The sequence below is a fragment of the Saccostrea echinata genome, unplaced genomic scaffold (assembly GCF_033153115.1).
Source record: "Saccostrea echinata isolate AGI-Se365-2 ecotype Australia unplaced genomic scaffold, CSIRO_AGI_Sech_v1 ptg000033l, whole genome shotgun sequence".
Lineage (NCBI taxonomy): Eukaryota > Metazoa > Mollusca > Bivalvia > Ostreida > Ostreidae > Saccostrea > Saccostrea echinata.
In genome coordinates this window covers 31721-51382 of record NW_026889782.1, presented here as the reverse complement: position 1 = coordinate 51382, position 19662 = coordinate 31721, and positions in this window count along the sequence as shown.

The following is a 19662-nucleotide window of genomic DNA, read 5'->3' as shown; positions in this document are numbered from 1 at the left end:
AAAGTATGCTTCTCTCTTCTTGTGGTACCTCGTTGTCGCAAAAAAGTAAGGGCAAATAATTGTTTCCAATCCAAACTCCCATTTATTATTGGATTATTGTGAAACAGTGCTAAACATAATTTAAATACCAGTGTTACACAGGGCTTACCTCCACACAGACTTCCTTATCTGTTCCTGATTGTAATGTTTATACTTTTAAATTGAATCTGTCAATCTATAATTAACAATTACAAGCCAGCATCAGAATGTTTATGTTTAATCTAGCACTGCTCTCTAATGTTATCAATTCTCACAGTAAACTTCCTCTCCCTAGAATCATCTGTATTGGTATTTTCTAAGCCTTTTAAGTTTTTATAGGCCTGTACATTTTTTAAAAATGTTTTTTTTTTTTGTTTTTTTTTTTGGCAGTTGAATAATAAATAATCATTCTTTGCATCATTATGAAACAGCAATAGTGGCGAAGGTTCAAAATTCTGCCAACGTTTACCTTGATACCGGAACCTTGGTTTTCAAGAAAATATCTAAAAAGTGGTTTTCTGTTTCCATTTCCAAAATTAACACACTACACTAGGCTGAGCTACATATGTTTAACAGTATAAATACAAGGCTGCTACTCAAAGTTATTCACTAATGCTACTTAAAATGGAAATGGGACCTTTTAAAAAATCAGAAAAAGCCCCCCCCCCCCAAAAAAAAATAACGAATTTCAATTTCCTGCTCAGGTTCACCTAATAGCTGCAAGATCAAAACTGCAGGATTAGAAATTCTGATGTTGGTTATACATATTCATTCAAGTCAGTTGTACGTTCTACACCACAAACACTTAAAATATATGCAACCGGAGGATGTTGAATATCGAATATCCATTTCTGCTGCAGATATACCCCCCTGTTTGTAGATGTTTATATTTTGGATGTATTTAAAAATGGCGGAGGGTCAATTATAGATTTATGACGCAAGATTATGCAATTCATAAAATGACATCTGAGCATGCGCCAACTATCAGTGTAGGTGTTTTTAGTAAAGTGGGGCGTTTTCAGCAAGGTCTGCAAACTCTACCAGTGGGCGTTTTTTTAGCATGATTGTGCAAATTCATTAGATGAAATTTGAGCATGCGCATTTCAAAAAATTATAGATACCATTCAGTACGTGCGCACTTATTATCTTTATAAAAAAAGTTTTTTAACTGTTAAAAATATCAATCTGTAAAAATGGGAAGACAAGTATTAATCGCCAAGAAATACGACGACTACGATACTTCAATTATAAGTATCCGTCACTATGAAGATTGGGACGCTGAGCTTAATTATGAACAGCGTCCTCCTGGCAGGATAATTTTGAGAGATGGGGAGTACGTTTTTGAATTTTTCCATGAAGAAAAAGAAGCTAAAGAAGACACAAAAGAAGAAGATGAAGAGAAGACAAAGAAGAGACCAGAGAAAATTTAATGGTTCCATGAACCAAAACCCAACGGCCGTTTTCACGGCCACCTAAGTTTTTACGAAAAGATACCTTCTGATACAGAAGAAAGAAACGAAAAAAAAAATTAAAAATTCATAAATAATGAAAATTATAAAAATGGTGGTAATTTCTGGTTTTATCAGAATACGAAAATAGATTTATGACACAAGGTTATGCAATACGTTTATATTAAAATTCATATATATTACCTCTACACTATAAATATCATGAACAATATGATTTTTACGGCTATAAAGAAAAGATGCTGTCTGCTGACAACTCTTTACAAAATACTAGCATATCTGTTAAAAATTATTTATTTAGAGGTGATCCAATAAGTGTGGTGAGACAGTTCGCAAAATGAAATGGGGATATTGATACTGACAGATACAATTAATTGTACTTGTATATCTAATTATGAACTGTTTACCAATGATTTGACAGGTTTATAGATGTTTAGTGGTCAGAAATTGGGTATTAAGACCACTGAATCAGCGAGGATGGAGACAAGCACTGTAAGGAGGGAGAAGCTAAAGGAGGTAAGAACTGAGGTGTTGAATTATTTAAAATTATTAAATGATGTCTACATTTAAATGTATTAAAATTTGATGTATTTTATTAAAAAAAAAGAGATTATAATCCTACTATCTAATGAATCTCTCAAGGTATATCTTTTGAATCTCTCAAGGTATATCTTCGGTTAAATATATTTTCAAATATTTTTCTTCTGTATTGTACCTTGAGGTCCATGTAGTCTGCACTTTTCATAACTTTATTACAAATGGCTGACACTGAAGGAACTTTAAAGAGACATGAAGAAACCTCCTCTTATTATTATTTATGAACTTCAGACTTTGTTCTCAATATGTGTGAACGATCTTCGGTTAATGTAAATTTCCAAATAAGCAACCCTAGCAATTTTACAGGTATCTAACATAAACTCAACCACACCCAATATGCAAACAAGTAATGTTGATGTGGATGCGAGGTACACATATATTGACGCAGATGGGAAAACAATGATCATTCTTGTTAGTAAGTATATATGTATATAAGTTAATGCAACAAGGATGTAATTAATTTAGATCAGTTTTATTACGCACTAACAGAACTTATACTAGGGTGGATATGTAAAGTTTTTTGCACCCCGCTTGCAGTATCACCGCCTATTTTTCTTCCCTATTCTGAACTTTGAGCGACTTGCTGATTTCCATGACATCAAACATGCAAAAAATTGAGACAGAGTTTTCTGTCGATGGAGTATCCTCGAAATTTTCATTGAAGGAAAGTGAGAGTTATCGACGCGGGCATTACGAAGGTGTATTTGCATAAGGTACAATGTAAGAGTCTCTCGCTCTCTTTCTCTCTCGTTGTAAAATTCAAATATGTATTTAAAAGGATATTAGCTTAAAATGTCTTTATTTTTTCGTTTATTTTGATATATTTCAAGAGACAAAGATTAAATATTACAGAAGACATTCAAGCCAGAACGGATCTATTGAAAAACCTTTCAGAACCACCTAGTCCGACGATGGAATAATCGAACGTTGTACGTGTGTGTGAAATCGTCACCACCCCTTAATCCTATTTTTTAAAAGAAAAACAATGTTTGTTTTTTTTTAAAATCACTGCTCAGATTCCGACTCTTTCGCCCAAGAAGAGGAAAAAAATGAAAAGAGCAATTACAATCGATAGTGAGGACGATGATCTTTAGATCTAATGAAGCATTGGGAGATTACACGGTTGAAGTTTATAAGTGTATGCAGTCTTTGGCAAATTTTCTTTACTTAATAATATAAAGAAAATTTACCAAGTTAATCTGTAAGGTCATTTTTAAAGATTATTTGTAACTACAGATCGTCCACTAGCCGTTTAGGATATAAATACATTTGAAGAATATCTGTATGTTGATATTTTAGTGATAAGGGCTGCAGGCGGAAATTAACTTATAAAAGCCCCCTCGATCATAGTTTGAAACGTCTCTATTTTTATTTATCAGATATAGAGGATTAAAATACTGGAACCAAAAGTCCCAATTGCTATGCATTTGTTAATATTTGTAGGTGTTTTTGGCAAGGCGTTTTGCTCGCATTGTTTAATTCCGTATAAAAAATTTACACCAATGCCAAACATCGTGCCATCTGTATAAAAGAAAAAGAGTGTTGACCTTCAAGCGTGGAATGAGTTGCAAATTATGCCATACGATTTGTATACCGTCATGGTAGCTCAGTCGTTAGAGCACTCGCTCCGTTTAGACTGACTGATCTCTATACCCCTTACTACTATCCAATAATTCATATAAGTCAACTGCAACTGCACTTCAACTTATTAACTCCTTTCTTAAATCACTAGATGAAATCCCGTGCAAGCGCGGGGAAAATTGATTTTTCACTGCTAACATAACTATTCCTAAAAATATCTTCCAGTTAATTTTTACCGACAGTTAATTACAGGCTCATAGCATGAAGAATTACTTCAAAATCCCACACTTATAGTTTAGGAACAGAGGTAAAGATAAGTATAAGATATACACACCTTTTTTACCTTAAAAATATCAAAATCATTAATTGACGTTTCATATGACATGCCGTCTTCCTTACATTCTCACATTTTTTTTATTTTCCTTGTAACAACTGATTACGAAAATGTAAGGGAATCTTTATCATCATCTACTTCACAGAGTATTTCTTTTTTGGCTATTTCAAAGTATAACTTTTCTTCTTACTTAAGTCTTAAAACACGTCAATTACAACGAGTTGTTTGTTTTCTTAAATATTATCACCATGTCGACATCAATTTTGTTTTATTGAATTCTATGTATATATATCCTTCATCTGTTTCCTCTAGATCTACTTCACCTGAAATAACCTCCTTCTCAGAGGTATTTTAAATTTAGAATTCTCCCTCTTTAATTTATACATTCATTTAAAATTTTAATTTATTATTATGACTTATGCACTTTCAGTCCATATTTTTCACAGACTGATGATGATGGAATACTTGATGTAGATGTAGGTCCTGACAACTTGATTCTGTTTAATATGCAGAAAGAGCAAGACCGATTGTCAAGAGAAATTTAATCAAAGAGAAGTATTCAACGAAATACAAAAATGAGGATATTACTAAAGAAATAAAAGTTTTATCTCAAAAATAAAACATTTTGCAAGAGGGTCTTAATGAAAAATGCATAGAACTAAATTTTTAATAACATGTATATCTGTTATAAAAACGCATACCCTTATACTTTTAAATGGCTGTTGTCTTCGATGGTTATTATTAGTAATTAGATCTTGTCTTTTATCCTGTTTATACAATGCGGGGACTTCATTGTGTATTAAATGTGAACCTTGTCCGGGAACAAGATGAGTTATAGATGTACAAGATAAACTTTCACAAATGTTTGGTCTCATGTTACGAGAATCTAGAAAAATCCAGGGTCCGAAAGTGACATTATTCGTGTCATCATACACCTTTGATATCACCTATTTTTGTACCTTTGCGGAAAATCGGGAATGTGACACCACAAGTCATTCTGGATCATATTAACCACTTTCTGACCAGTCATTAAGCCCTAGGAATGACAGTTTTTATTTAAATATTAGTACCGTGCATGTGTCTATCGGCAAGTTTTTCTCTCTTCGTTGCCGAGAAAAGAAAGATAATTCTACTTACTAGAGTTATCGATCACAAAGTTTGCGAGATGTATATAGATGAACACATCGACCCTTAGTGTCAATTCTGCGGAACGCGATGTCCTGAATGTGATCATTTCGATCACGAAAACGATTGCTTCAATGGTGAACTCTGCGAAGAGACCTGCGGTTTTCGCGAAGCCGTGTTTAAAGGAGAAAATAAACATAACTTCGGTCAGTGTTTTTTTTTCCGAAAAAGCATCAAAATTATACCGCGCTAGCTCATAACATGAAATGAATATGACGGGTAGCTTTTATTGGAGTATCTAGTCGAGAACAATATAATACCGCAAATCATCTATTTGGGATGAAAACTAATGTAGATACATGTCGCGAATCAATGAAGTGGCCAAATTCTCGACTCCTATGCGCATTTGTAGCCTGGTATCGTTTGTTTTTTTGCCAAAGAGATTATAGAATATGGTCAAAGTGAGTTTGATATACTTCATCAAGCCTGTTTAGCGTTTAGAGATACTCTAATGGAAATTACAGGCACCGGTGAGTTTGAACTGAATGACGATGGGAATATTGAATATTATCTTAAAGGTAACGTAGATCCCTTAAAACATATAACCATTGCCAGCATTTGCATTGCGATTTTTAAGTCTAAATTTCTGCATAAGGACTTAAAAATTTAACATAGACACCAGCAAAAAAAGGGTATGGGCAGAAGCCAGGCGATGGGGTGGTGAAGTTCGCGTAAACATTCCATGAAGGGGGTTGGGGGTCAACACGCAGACATTACAAGACGAGGATTACTTTGTCGAGGAGGAGCAATTTCTCGGTAGTCCCCGTGCACAGGTTTCATAATGAAGATATCATCGAGCTCAGTATAGTAAAGCTTCAATCGAATGGCTATAATGGAAAAGGAAACAAGATTTTCCTGATTCTTATCAACTGCTTACAATATTTTCATCACGAGTTATATCCTATTGAATATTCACTGAAATAGATAGATTTTCATAGCCTTTTTTCATCAGAGATCTTGCTCATCAAAACCCAGATATTGCCAAGGGATACCCAGGTATAGCCAAGTGACACCAGAGTACAGCCCAGCGTCACAAGGTTCACCAGACATGTGGCCGGGCATACCGTAACTCCACTTCATGCAGGCGTCATTCATGTATACCCCAGCGTCCTTACGACGTGCTCAGTTGACATCTGAAGGCACTAAATAACCTCTAAAAGGAATTGGGTGCGCTATCAGAATTGGTCTACTCAAGTAGAGTTGGTCTCTTGCAGACATCAACGCATCTGAATTATATGCAAGATTATTTGAACAACTGAAATAACTATAACATGTGCACTTAGAGACTGTGTTCGTGTACGTGGATTTGTTATTAACTTCCATAATATCATCAAATTTTCTGGTTACGCTAGCTCAAATTGATGTGTGCTAACGTTATTCATTAATGTTTATTTTTCTTTAAAAAAGGTGTATATAGTAATTGACATTTTGATTATTTTTTTTTCAAAAAGTGTTATTGTTGAAATCATTACAGAACAAGATGTGTTTGTGAAACACTAAGCACCCGGCAGCAACAAAGTTCGAAAAAGCTATTTTTAGCATATAGGTCACAGTCAAGGTCACAAGGTCATTGACCTTAGTGTCATTTGAAAGAGCTTAATTAGTGGAGTATGCATACCAAATATGAAGTCTATATCTCTCATGGTTTAAAAGTTATGGCGAAGGTTAAAGTTGACAACAGACAGACAAACAGACAGACAGGACAAAAACAATATGCGCCCCCGATCTATCGATCCGGGCGCATAAGCGCCCCCGATCTATCGATCCGGGCGCATAAAAATCTGGTAATATCAAGTAAGTTTTGTATAACAATATATTACTTACTGGTACAATGTGCAGATATACTAGAAAATTTCGACTTAAAATTGTACATGAAACTTATCTTACATCAAGGGTGTGTGAATAGTTGCAAGTCTTCTTGTCGAGATATTTATTATTCATTCGTCACCTTTTTGGGTGGGTGTTCGGAAAAACTCCATGGCGATACTGCCCTCAACATGACTTTGATTCGTCACCTATTTTGGTGGGTTTCCAGAATTAACTATGCCCTTGCTGTCCTCATTCTGCGCTCGGTGTGACCTATGACGCCACTGCCCTCCTACTACCTTCGGTGTGACCTATGACGTCACTGTTTTCATACTGCCTTTAGACTGCCCCACTTTCTACTCTTTAAGCAATTACTAATTTTTTTTCTTGGTTGTAGAAAAGCTTGAGTGAATATCATTTGATATTTCCTTGTGGTTATCTTAATGTGAATTCATTAGATCTTCAAGCAATTACATTTAAGTTTAGAAATGGTTAGAGAATAGACTTTTAAATTATGTATTAATTGTGGTGTAGTGCTATATATAAATGATATATCCTCCAAACCTTTCGCTTTTTTTTTTATAACTTTACAATATGTCACCATACCAAGAGATCTACGAGTTTGTAATTTGTCCATATGATAAATCACGTTATTCCGAGAAGGAGGCTGCCTTATCATTTAATCAAGTGCACTAAAACAAGCACAGTGGCTCAAACAGTTATCTCATGGCAAAATAATCATAGCCATAAATTCCGTAGTAGTGAAGCTATGAACCACTATAAATGCTGTACCGGGAAAGAAACTGACGAGCTCTCGATTCAAAAATGGTCCGAGTGTGTTAGAGAAGGTGATACATTAATAGTAATTTTTCAAACATTTAGGCTTTTTAAAAAGAATGACAAATTTCATTTAAAAAATTATCTCTCTAAAATAGAAGAAGGTCGAAGACATCATCAAGTCCTCAAACAGATATATCCCCTTTAAAGAATAGTGTGACAAACTGTTTTTTTTTTTTTTGTTTGTTCTTTGATGTTCCTATCGAAAATTTTGTACTCAATGGAGACGTAAACAATTGCCGGTTGAAGGGTGCATATTTATAACTATACTCGGCTCTCATGGCCATTGAGAAGTGAGGGATCTTTTTCGTGACAATACCTACGATCCGAAGGACCGGTCTCCACGTCCCGCAGTGGATTGGGAACCGCGGCGTAAGAGTCACCTCCCTACTCCGCACTACTACTGATTTACGATGCACAGATGTGCGAGTAGTCTACATAGATGAGAGCAACATGACATGCGCTGACATATTCTACATTGCAAGGCTCAAACCCACTGGGTATTTAAATATGGAAAAGTGTGCAAGTATAAAGTATCATGACAGATGCTGTCTGCTGTCAACTCTTAACAAAAATACAAGCATTTCTGTTAAAAATTATTTATATAGAGGTGATCCAGTAAGTTTGGTGAGACAGTTGGCAAAATGAAATGGGGATATTGATACTGGCAGATGCAATTAATTGTACATGTATAATATCTAATTATGAATTCTGTAAGTGGTCAGAAATTGGGTATTAAGACCACTGAATCAGCGAGGATGGAGACAAGCACTGTGAAGAGGGAGAATCTGAAGGAGGTAAGAACTGAGGTGGTGAATTATTCACATTATTAAATGATGTCTACATTTAAAGGCATTAAAATTTGATGTATTTTATATTAAAAAAAGAGATTACAATCTTACTATCTTAAGAATCTCTCAAGATATATCTTCGAAAACATATATTTTCAAATATTTTTCTTTTGTATTGTAGCTTGAGGTCCAGGCAGTTTCCACTTTTTATAAGTTTATTACATATGGCTGATACTGAAGGAACTTTAAAGAGACATGAAGAAACCTCCTCTTATTATTATTATCTTATTAATTTTTATGAACTTCAGACTCTGGTCTGAAACGGAGAAGATGGCCAGCAGACAAGCTCTTGAAATCAACGATATTTCTGAAACAGAAGACTGGGATGCGGAGACTGAAAGAGAGGGTTATGTCCATCCACGCGGGTGGATGAGATGGGTTAACGGAGAAGCGGTCTTTGAATTTCATTTTGAAAAAGAAGACGAGGGGTATTTTACGGATGATGGTTATTAAGCCATCAATGATACCCATCAATCATTTTAACGACCAGCACATTTTTTTTTTAAAAAGATGCCTTCTTTACAATTAAACGTTATTTAATCGAAGATTGTGTTTTTGTTATTAAAAAAAACCCAGTACAACAATAAATAACAGTCATTCTAAAATTTTACGAGGATTTTTAAGAGAACAGATGTATAAACTTGCTTTAAAACTGCACTTAGAATTTATGTTAATTTGAGTTAGGAAATTTTTCTTTATAAGAAATATATCTTATACTTTTTATTTTTTTATGAAGAAGACGAGGGATATTTCACAGATCATTGTTATTAATATAACCCAACGGTCACTTTAAATGATATTTTTCCATATTTTACAAGGATTTTTGAGATCAGATCTATAAACTTGGTTAAAAACCGCACTTAGAATATTTGTGAATTTGACTTGAGATGTTATTCTTAACCATGAATTTATTTTATATTCTTAAGTGTGAATCCTAGCACAAATCTTGTGGAGACCGGGAGGAAATGTGTGTAGATTATTTTAGTGTCTGTGGTCTAACCCATACGATTAACCCAACTTGCAATTTAGTGGGGCTGAGTATGGAAAAAAAATCGACGCGCTGGAAAGTCCAAGGAACTCGGATGTTTAAATGAACATTATTAATGAATTCCAAACTGGACAGATTTAACAAGACTCAAAACCGCAGAACAATGTCCCATTTGTTTTGAAAACAATGTGAAAAGTAATTTGAAATGTCAACAATGTCTTCAATTTTCTTGTTGTAGACAATGTTATAAGGGACTTGAGACGGAGCGACATGGCGACGTATGTAAAATATTAGTGTATAATGTACATTTTATAACTATTTTTTTTATATACATAGGGAGTCGCGTTATTCAATGCCTAACAACTTCTGAGAACCGATAAGGAAAAAAGTCGATTTTTAAGAATACTCAATCCAGATAATGGCCCGTGTCATTACCATGGCATTTGCTAAAGCAAACCTAGTCACAACAGCAGAATGGAACACTCTCAAAGGGAAGACACCGAAAGTATTGAAGTCCAAAAAGGTCTATACGTGGCATTACTTTAAACTAGGCTTTCAAATTGATCCCCTGGACCGTCAGACAAAACTTAACACTGAACTATGAAAGGTATCGAATTTTGTTACCTTTTTGACATATTATGGGACAAGTTAATAAAAACTCCTCTTGAAGACAGTCAAAAGCAGAGTCTTTACTTGTTTTAAGAAAATGCTGCAGATAAGGAAAACACGAAGATTTCTTATGTAAATGTTAACATGTAAATGTTCTACTACATTTCACTTAGTTTTAAATAAAATAAAAATACATCGTTTCTTTACGGAGTTGTGTGACTTATAAGGAGTCAACTTTCTTGAAAATTAATAATAAATTGATAATCAAAATAACTGTAAGATATTTCTTTCTATTAAGCATTTCAACTCGAAACCAGTAAAAATAATTTCATATTTTTTTTTTAAATGCCATAAGATATCACTATACACATAATAATCCGGAAAATAGGTCTATAAAAAAGAGAACGAATTTCCTAAAAGCTTCAAGATATAATCGGTAATAGTTTAAACAATTCACAATTCTGATGTTGGTTATACATATACAAACAATTCAATTGTAATTTCTTTTCCATGAAGACCTAAATTCTAAATAAGCGGAGGTGGTCTATGAAATTTCTTCGTCCTCCATAATTAAAAAGAAAACTGAGAAATCTATAAATACCAAAATGCCTGTTCGTTCTCAGTACTAAAAATGTCCCCACATACCCGCCATCCCCTTCCTTTTAGCTCAATATTGAGCGAAAAATCAACAGCTGGTTTCCCTAGAAATTGGTTAGTTTAGCAATAGTCAAGTCATATTTGATCAAACGTGGCGATTCATCGTGACTGACAAGAGGATAATGAGGAAATGTTGTATAACACAGGAATAGATAACGAAGGCTAATTAATCAAAGTGACAGGTGTAAAAAACAAAAGATGGGGCTCTAAAAGGGAAAGTCGTCATTTATTCACGTTTAAAATTTCGTTTTTATTATTTTAGCAAACTTTTTTACCATAAGAAAGCGCGCTTAAAATCTTCGCGTACAACATCTTTATAATCAAGTTGCTTTTCTGTTATTTCAAAGGTCTTGTTTCAATCCACTTCACAAAGAACACATATTTTTCCGGAATTAAGTTCCTTCTTAGATAATATTCTAAATGTTATGAATTATTTCGAATTTCAAGTCGTTCAACATAATTTCCATCTTTTATAAAGTGACAGAGGACTTTTTTTGAAATCGAAATGTTTGCTTGATGTTTCCTTTAAATTTAGCTGCTTGTAAAATGTGGATTGGAAACTTTTCAATGCTCTCTTCGTGTATCAATAACCATCGGAATTTGAAGCTTTTAGGAATAAAACATGCACAAATTACATATGGAATCAAAATCTTCGCATAGGTACATGAAAATTTAGCCAGTTTTCAATGTTTAATTAGATTCGCAATAGCTTCCAAGCCTGTGCTAATGCCGTAAGCTGTTACTATGTGCGTAAAAATGAACAGATAAATTTTATATATTGAGTTCTGTTTAATTTATAGAAAGTTTTATTGTACAATTAAATATATTGACCAGAAATAATAAAAAAAAATACGCCTCAATCAGCAATTTAAGAGTAGATTCTGATCATGATCCCCGTGGCTAGGGTGGGGTTACAAAAAAGAAAGAAAATACCTTGAAGTATATAAGAAAAATCTTTACAAATCTTCTCTTGAACCACTGGACCAGAAAAAATGAAACTTATCTGAAAGCTTCTTGAGGTAGTGAAGATTCTAAAGTACAACTCATGATCCTCAGGGGTAGCGTTGGGCCACAATAGGGGGGCATATATTTACAGCCAAAAAACTACAAAAATGCTTATTTTTTCACCAATTTCAAAGGGTTTTACAATTAAAACATTGTATTTGATTAATAATATATGTTCAATTTTATATGCGTAAAACATAAGAAAAGATTTAAGGACCATTTATTCATATCCAAGAATATTTTTAAAATGTGTTGATGCTTGAAAGCCCGATTTCAATGGAAAATATCGTCTAACCCCCCCCCCCTTATTTAAAGAGCTGCAATTAGGGGTAATTAACTATTTAACACTGGCATTGAAATTATCAGTCAATTACCATTGAACTGTCCTTTGCATTCAACAAAGAATTTGCGGCCAAATTGCCATTGGTGTTGAATTAAATCGGTGTAAAATGTAGGCGGGAATTGAGAGTTTGCGTGCATAGTTCTTTCATAAATTGATATAATGAGAACTTTACTCTAAATACTTAATTCACAAACTGAATATGATTTTTACATGTCTGAAGCTATAGGCATTCTCCACGCCTTGTTCACCCATCTCCTTAACAGATTAACTTTATAGATCATGCAAAAAAAAAAAAAAATCCATAGATATTGGGACTGCGATAGAATACAGTTTAAAAGTAAAGTGTCAAGAAGTCAAAACATGTAATATACATACATGGTAGTATAATCTCTTCTGATAACTAGGTCAGTATAACGATCCCGAGTTATTGTCATCCTACTTACAGCATTCATTTGTGTGGTTAATGCACTCGTATAATTTTACAATTTGAAGTCAGGTGTCATGAGGTCATAAACATGTAATATATATCCTAGCTAACAATCAAAGAGAGACCTCTAAAAAGGCAATGAAAAACTTAATTGATTTACATAAACGTTTCGGAGTACTCTCGTAAAATAAATCATAGGTCAAGTGGATGGTAACGCTGGTATTCTTCAAACTTTCCTACATATTTACTACAAGCAGTTAAGGATAAAATATCATTTCCTAATCTTTTATTGGGTTGCACATTCGGGTTGGTCATATGATCAAATTCCATTACTTTTTTTTTTACCGATTTATAACAAATATTAATTACAAATATTTGTGTACTAAAGCTTTAAACACATGAAACGATTTATTTTTTAAACGTTAAGGTATGAATGGAGTGTGTGATGGACACGTCGACCTTTTATGACCTCACTGTGAAATAACGTTTATAGTTTATGACTTAACAATGAATTTATGGAAAACTAATGTGCATATTGCGTAAACAATTGAATGTGTGATGAACACATCGACCACTTACAAGTGTATGACCTTACTGTGAAATAACGTTGATGGTTTATGACTTAACAATGAATTTATGTGTAATGTGCATATTGCGTAAATAAAGAATGGACGTCATAATGAAAACTGCATCCTATTTGATGTTACCATTTGTATTTTTCAAGTAAAATGAGACCAATGTCAGATTCAATTTCATTTCTCACTTCGTACCAAGTAGAAATGTATCTCTAGAACTTATCAAAAATGGGTAATTATTCCTTATTTATATTTATTCAGGAATGAATTTAAAAGCTACCGAATTTATACTAGTATAACCTGAGTTGTGGCAGTTTGCGCTTTATAAACCCCAAGCGGTTTATATAAAAAAGGCGTAAACCTTTCCAACTCAGGTTATACAAGTATAAGTTGGGTAGCTATTAAACTTATAATTTAATTTTCTGTCATTAAGTGTAAAAAATAAGACAATTTTTTCTCAAAAAGACCTTCGAATTCTTAAGATTTTAAATGTTATGTCAAGTGGATTGATAAGTTTTTGAACCTAAGTCAATGTGACTTAGGCAACACAGGTTATATGATATATTTTTCTATCCAATGAAATGGTATATTACAACCAGAATTAAATTATATAAGATATAAAAAGATAGGTATGACCTGCTGAGGCGGATGTAAAAGAGCTATATGCTGTAAATGCATATTTTTGCCCATACAAAAGACAAATTTTGAAAACTTCTTGAAATGTGATAAATTGTTCATATTGTATAAATAAATCTGAATTAAAAGAAATATTATAGCTTCGAAATAGGTTAATGGCAATTTTTGTTTTTATGACGTCACACACTATTTGGATTTTGTGTTATTTTTCAGAAAGAGGACAAAATTAGTTCAATTTTATCATATAATTAACAGAGCGCAAACCTGCTTCATGATATTCAAATATTTCAATGATATTATCATTCTACACATTATATCCAAACATTGAGTTGGAGCAGACTTGCGCTCAGTTACTTTTACTAAAAAAATCCACGTAATATACACATTTTTCTCTATAAATCGTAGAAATTTTAAATTTACGTCATTTTCTTGACGCCATACCTAACATATGACGACATGACTGATAAATATATTTAATGCTTTGAAGTCTGCAGATATCCCCCAATTTTAAATCATAATTTTATATTTCTCCCTCAAAGTTTGATTTTCTGGGGCAAATATTGGTCATTTCCGAATATAGTCCTTTACATTTAGATTATGCAGTAGGTTTAGGGGCCGCCTGAGGCTCCAAGTGGGTCCAGGGTGAAGCAGGGGGCTAAGGGGGGTGACGCAGGGGGAGGAGGGGAGAGGAAGCTGCCTCAAGCTTCTCTGGCGTTCAATTTTCACAATAATCCTTACGACTTTAGAAAGGAATGTTCCTATTCTCCAACAAGTATCTAAACTGTAGTAGCTCATGGACAATCTTAAATTCCTATATTTCGTTAAATTACATTGTAAATTATATTTTAGAAAAAAAATTATAGTTAATAACTAGAAAGTGCGAAGGAAATGTCATCTGCTATAGCATCATTAAAGATTTAAATAACTTTTCTGGTTTGATATGCATTTTGTTTTGAATTTAATACACAACATTCAGGCGCGGATCCAGGATTTTGGATTAGAGGGGGCGCCATTAGATTGCGAGGGCTTTGGGTAATCTTCGTGGTCCCTAGCGGTCAAGGACAAAGCCCCCGTAAGCTCATTAGAATCAGCATTTTAAAAAAAAATGTAGTTTTGACACACAGATAATTGTAACTTTACCTGTATTATATCGATGAATTGCATTGAAAATATTATCTCAAATATTTTTTGCCTCTATCCGCGCCACACATACACTTTATAACGTCCCTATATGTATGTCCTGTCCTTACTTCTTAAATTAAATTATTGAAAAAAATGTTGTCTTCAGAATTCTGAAATTAATATTATTTGTAAAATAATCATTTATAATCATGCTACAATTCAGACTCCAAAGACATATTCATTTTTTAAAAATTATTTCAATTGATTATATAAGAAGCTGTCATATTTTCAGCTGGCTTTCCGCATTTCTGATCTTCTATGCATTTGAAGCTAACGCATGTAACCCTTACACAACCACAGCTTTCCAGCATAAATCAATCACATTAATTTGTTTTCCTTATTAACTTCATATTTATTTAAAATCATTTAAAGAATGTTTAAAATCATGTCATTTTAACTTCTTTCAAATGATATCCACAGGCATGTACATTCCACTTGTATTATTCTTGAGATAAAACAATAAATATCTTTACAGTCTGCAAAATATAAGGAAATGAAATATTTCGACCCTCCAACAAAAAAGGGTATGGGAACGTTTATCACTTATCATGTTTATACGATCGATGTTGATTTAGTCAGGCAAGCTTTCTGAAAAGCTATAACTTGTTCATGCCCAAAATACACACGAATTGAAACCCCATAAAAGGTGTCAACGTATCCGTTTTTACCCTGCACTTCTCGTTCTTATCTGATTCAAAACATTAATAAAAGTGTTCGAGATACCTGTGGGCTGAGCGACCTTTCTTTGCGAATTTATTGCATTATTAGGTAAGATCAATCTTTTTCTATATACTTGTTTAAATTTGAAACCACAAATATGCACATAGATTGTACATTCAGGATTTTGTCTTAAAAAGTTTAGTTTCTATATTACTTTATATTTAATAATATAGAATACAAAATGTAGTACAAATTACAAAAGACGTTTCAATAAATTGGAAAAGAATGGAGGCGTACACGGCGAGGACAATTCCCCGCTCTGAGAAAAGACATTTCTTAATTCTTAAAGTTCATGAAAAGTTATATTTTTTTTTCAACCGGATGTCTCTGTCCAGACTGTAGCTCTACTTGTTTGTACTTAAAACAAAGGAAGAGAATAGTAGCACTTGGACTTGAAACTTTGCAACAGCAATAAATAAATACATGTAATAATCCTTGTCTTACTCTCTTTTTGTGGCAAGACGAATTGCAATCAGACTAAAACTGTAGAAGGATTGGCTTTTTAAAAGAATTTAGAGAAATTCCAATGTTAGTTACCATGGAAACTTCATTCATTAAATTTAAAAAAACAACAATAAAGACAATTATGTATCTCACTGTAGTCTATTTGCATGCCAAGTTATATTAAAATCAGACCAAACTGTAGGCGAAGTAATGTTTTGAAAGTACCGTATATACTCGCCTATAAGTCGGTCCGCCTATAAGTCGGTTGTATTTTTTGAGGTTATTTTAGAGGGATTTGCCATTTACCCGCTTATAAGTCGGTACAACTTTTTGTTAGAATCAGTTGACAATTTCAAACCAATGCTTTGATGTTTTAACCTGGTTTCGGTTAATATTCTTAGAAATGACACCGATATTTAATTTTAAATCATTAAGAAAAATACATAATGCACATTTTAAATAAAAATAAAGTTACTAAAATATGTAAATACTTGTACTTTAGGTATAATCTTAGAATGCATAAATGATATGATATATCCATACTACATTTCGACATCCAGATAATACTAATCTTTTTGTGACTCGCCTATAAGTCGGACCTAGAGTTCTGGACCAAAATTTAACTCCCAAAAAACCGACTTATAGGCGAGTATATACGGTAATCAAAGAAATTCCAACTTTTTTTTGTAACCATGGCAACACTTCACTAAAATCAAAAAATGGATATACAGAATTATGTATATTAGTGCAATCTACCTGTGTACCAAGTTATATTGAAATCAGACCAAAACTGTAGGAGGAGTATCGTTTTGAAAGTATTGCACAGATATTTTATTTTTAGTAAGCATGGCAACACCGTTCATCGAAATCAAAAACCGATAATCAGAATTATGTATCTTAGATTAGTCTACTAATTTGAAAAATTGTTTCATACAGACAGACAGACGGACGGACGACGGACACCTTACGTATCGCATAAGCTCTTCTGGTTTCTAACCAGAAGAGCTAAAAATTGCATTGTCAATATCATCTTTTACAAATTTGCTTCCTTTATTAAATTAATAACTTCCTGATAAATAATTTATTTTTTACTTATCTTTTTAAGGTATGTGAAAAAAAAATAGCTTCACAGTTGATTCGAGCTCTCTCCAAAGCTCACGGTTAGGGGTAAGAATGAACGCGTTAACAACCTCTCTACGAAGTCTTCTTGTTTATGATATGTGTCAGTGTGATTAAACTAAACGAATTTTTTTTTCAATTTTTTTTCCCAGAAATGCTCTTTTCATATAGAATGGGTTCAGACTCCATTTTTCGAAACATAAAATATAATTTACCGTTACTTTTCCATCCTTTAAACGTTAATGTGAAATGGACAGTTGACCTATTCATATTCAAAATTTTTTATGGCTCCAAGAAACCCATTTTCCACTAAATATGCTCAACTCTCAACTTAAAAAAAAAATCAACCAAAAAGTCATTCAATAAAATACTAGTAAATGATTCAAATATGTTGAAGATGACATTACTGACAACATGTTCTTAGTAAAATATAACTTTTCTGTGAACTTTAAATAAGAATATACTGTCTCAGAGCAGGAATTGTCCTCGCCTTGTACGGTCTCTTTCTTTAATGTTCCGAATGTATTTATGAGCCCCTTTTCCTGAAAGGTTTAAGAACAGATCGGTCTAGTTTAAAATTAATATGTTGATCTCTCTAGTTTACAACAAATAAACAACAACAAAAACAAAAAGAGAAAGAGTTGAGAAAACGTACTTTCCGCAAATGTCAAAGCTAAATAAATCAAAGTAGACATTGAGATCACGGTGTATGTTTGAATTTATTTATTTGGTCCTTTTATGGTTTTCTTTTATTGGTAGCAATAAAACTGGGGCCTCTTTGTCAAAGTTATCTTAACTCACTTCATTCGAATCTTTTCTGGACACAACAGTTAAAAATGTTTGTGTAATCTTGTTCATATTTTATCTTTTAACATATTTATTTTTGAAACTTTCATGGCGATATTAATTTATACTTCTCGCTCAGCATATGAGCCTATTTGACAAGGCATATCTATCCTTCATTACCTTTCAAAAGAATAAAGACATCATATTCATTGAAACAACATTTTAACTTTCTATATGCGAATTCATCTTTGGAGAGCTTATTTTCTTAAATTAGGTCATTTTTATTGCATTTCTATGCACTTACAGAGAATTGCTCTTAAACCTAATAAAGATGTAATAAATTCCATAGTTAATAAATTTTTATTACTCATTTTGTAATCAGTTCAAGTATTCTTGACATTTTATTAGGTCAACATAAATTCATTAAACACGCTATTTGCATTTATTTCCCCATTTAAGTAAGCAATATTATTTTCTTCTCTGCTTTTAAATACTTCATTTTTTCTGGAAGTAAGTGACTGAAACTCTTTACTGAAAATGAAATATTATAACTTTATATGTATAAATTTATTCGCATTTATTTTCTGAATTTCAAGAAAACACAGACCTGACTACCCTTTTTATTGCGGAAGTGTAATCTAAATTGTCATTTTGGTGGTATTTTAGAGACACAGGCGTAATTTATCTCCTTTTTTCCTATTGAATTTCTCATTGTGATTCTATATAATCTAAACGAGAATCTATGTTGTACACTGTATATAATAAAATAATGGACGTAAAAATTATTTTCAAACCATTTATTGACATAAATCCTATGTTCTGTAAACACGTAAAACATTTTCATCCAACCATGTCTAAAACTAATAATAGCTCCACAATGACGTATTCGGTCAAAAGCTTGCATATTACAACTAATTCAGTCTTAGTAGTAGTATTAAAAGCATATATGAGAATAATCGTTTAAAATTCTGACGTATTTGCATCTACTTCTCCTTCCAAATTTTCGGCATGTGCTGCGTGATTAAGTTTGGAAGCTAGCTTAATTTCGATAAATAATTTTCTTTACTGTGCTGGTAAAGAACTATAGCTACATGTATCTTGATATATGAAATGTTTTACAGATCTTCTGTATGCATAAGTAGGTAGTACTTGTAAACTCAGAAGTAGTTGGTTACTTTAAAAAACACAGTTAATAAGTCTGACACTTAAAAAGCATAAAATTGATTTTAATAGAGTAATTAAGTGATAAAAAGCGGAAGGGTAGGCAGATCTGAAAACGTTTTGCATGAGTGTAAAGAGGGCCCTTGTTTACTGTTTGTCTGCATGTGCCTGTAACATCATAATCATATGTCTGTGTATCTGTGGTAGTTCACAATAATATGAACTTTAAAATTAATGTTACTACTGTCTGCTATAAAATGACACATGCATAATCGCTTATACGACTTGGGATGAAATACACTTTAGTCTTAAAGTATATCACTATGACCAGTTTT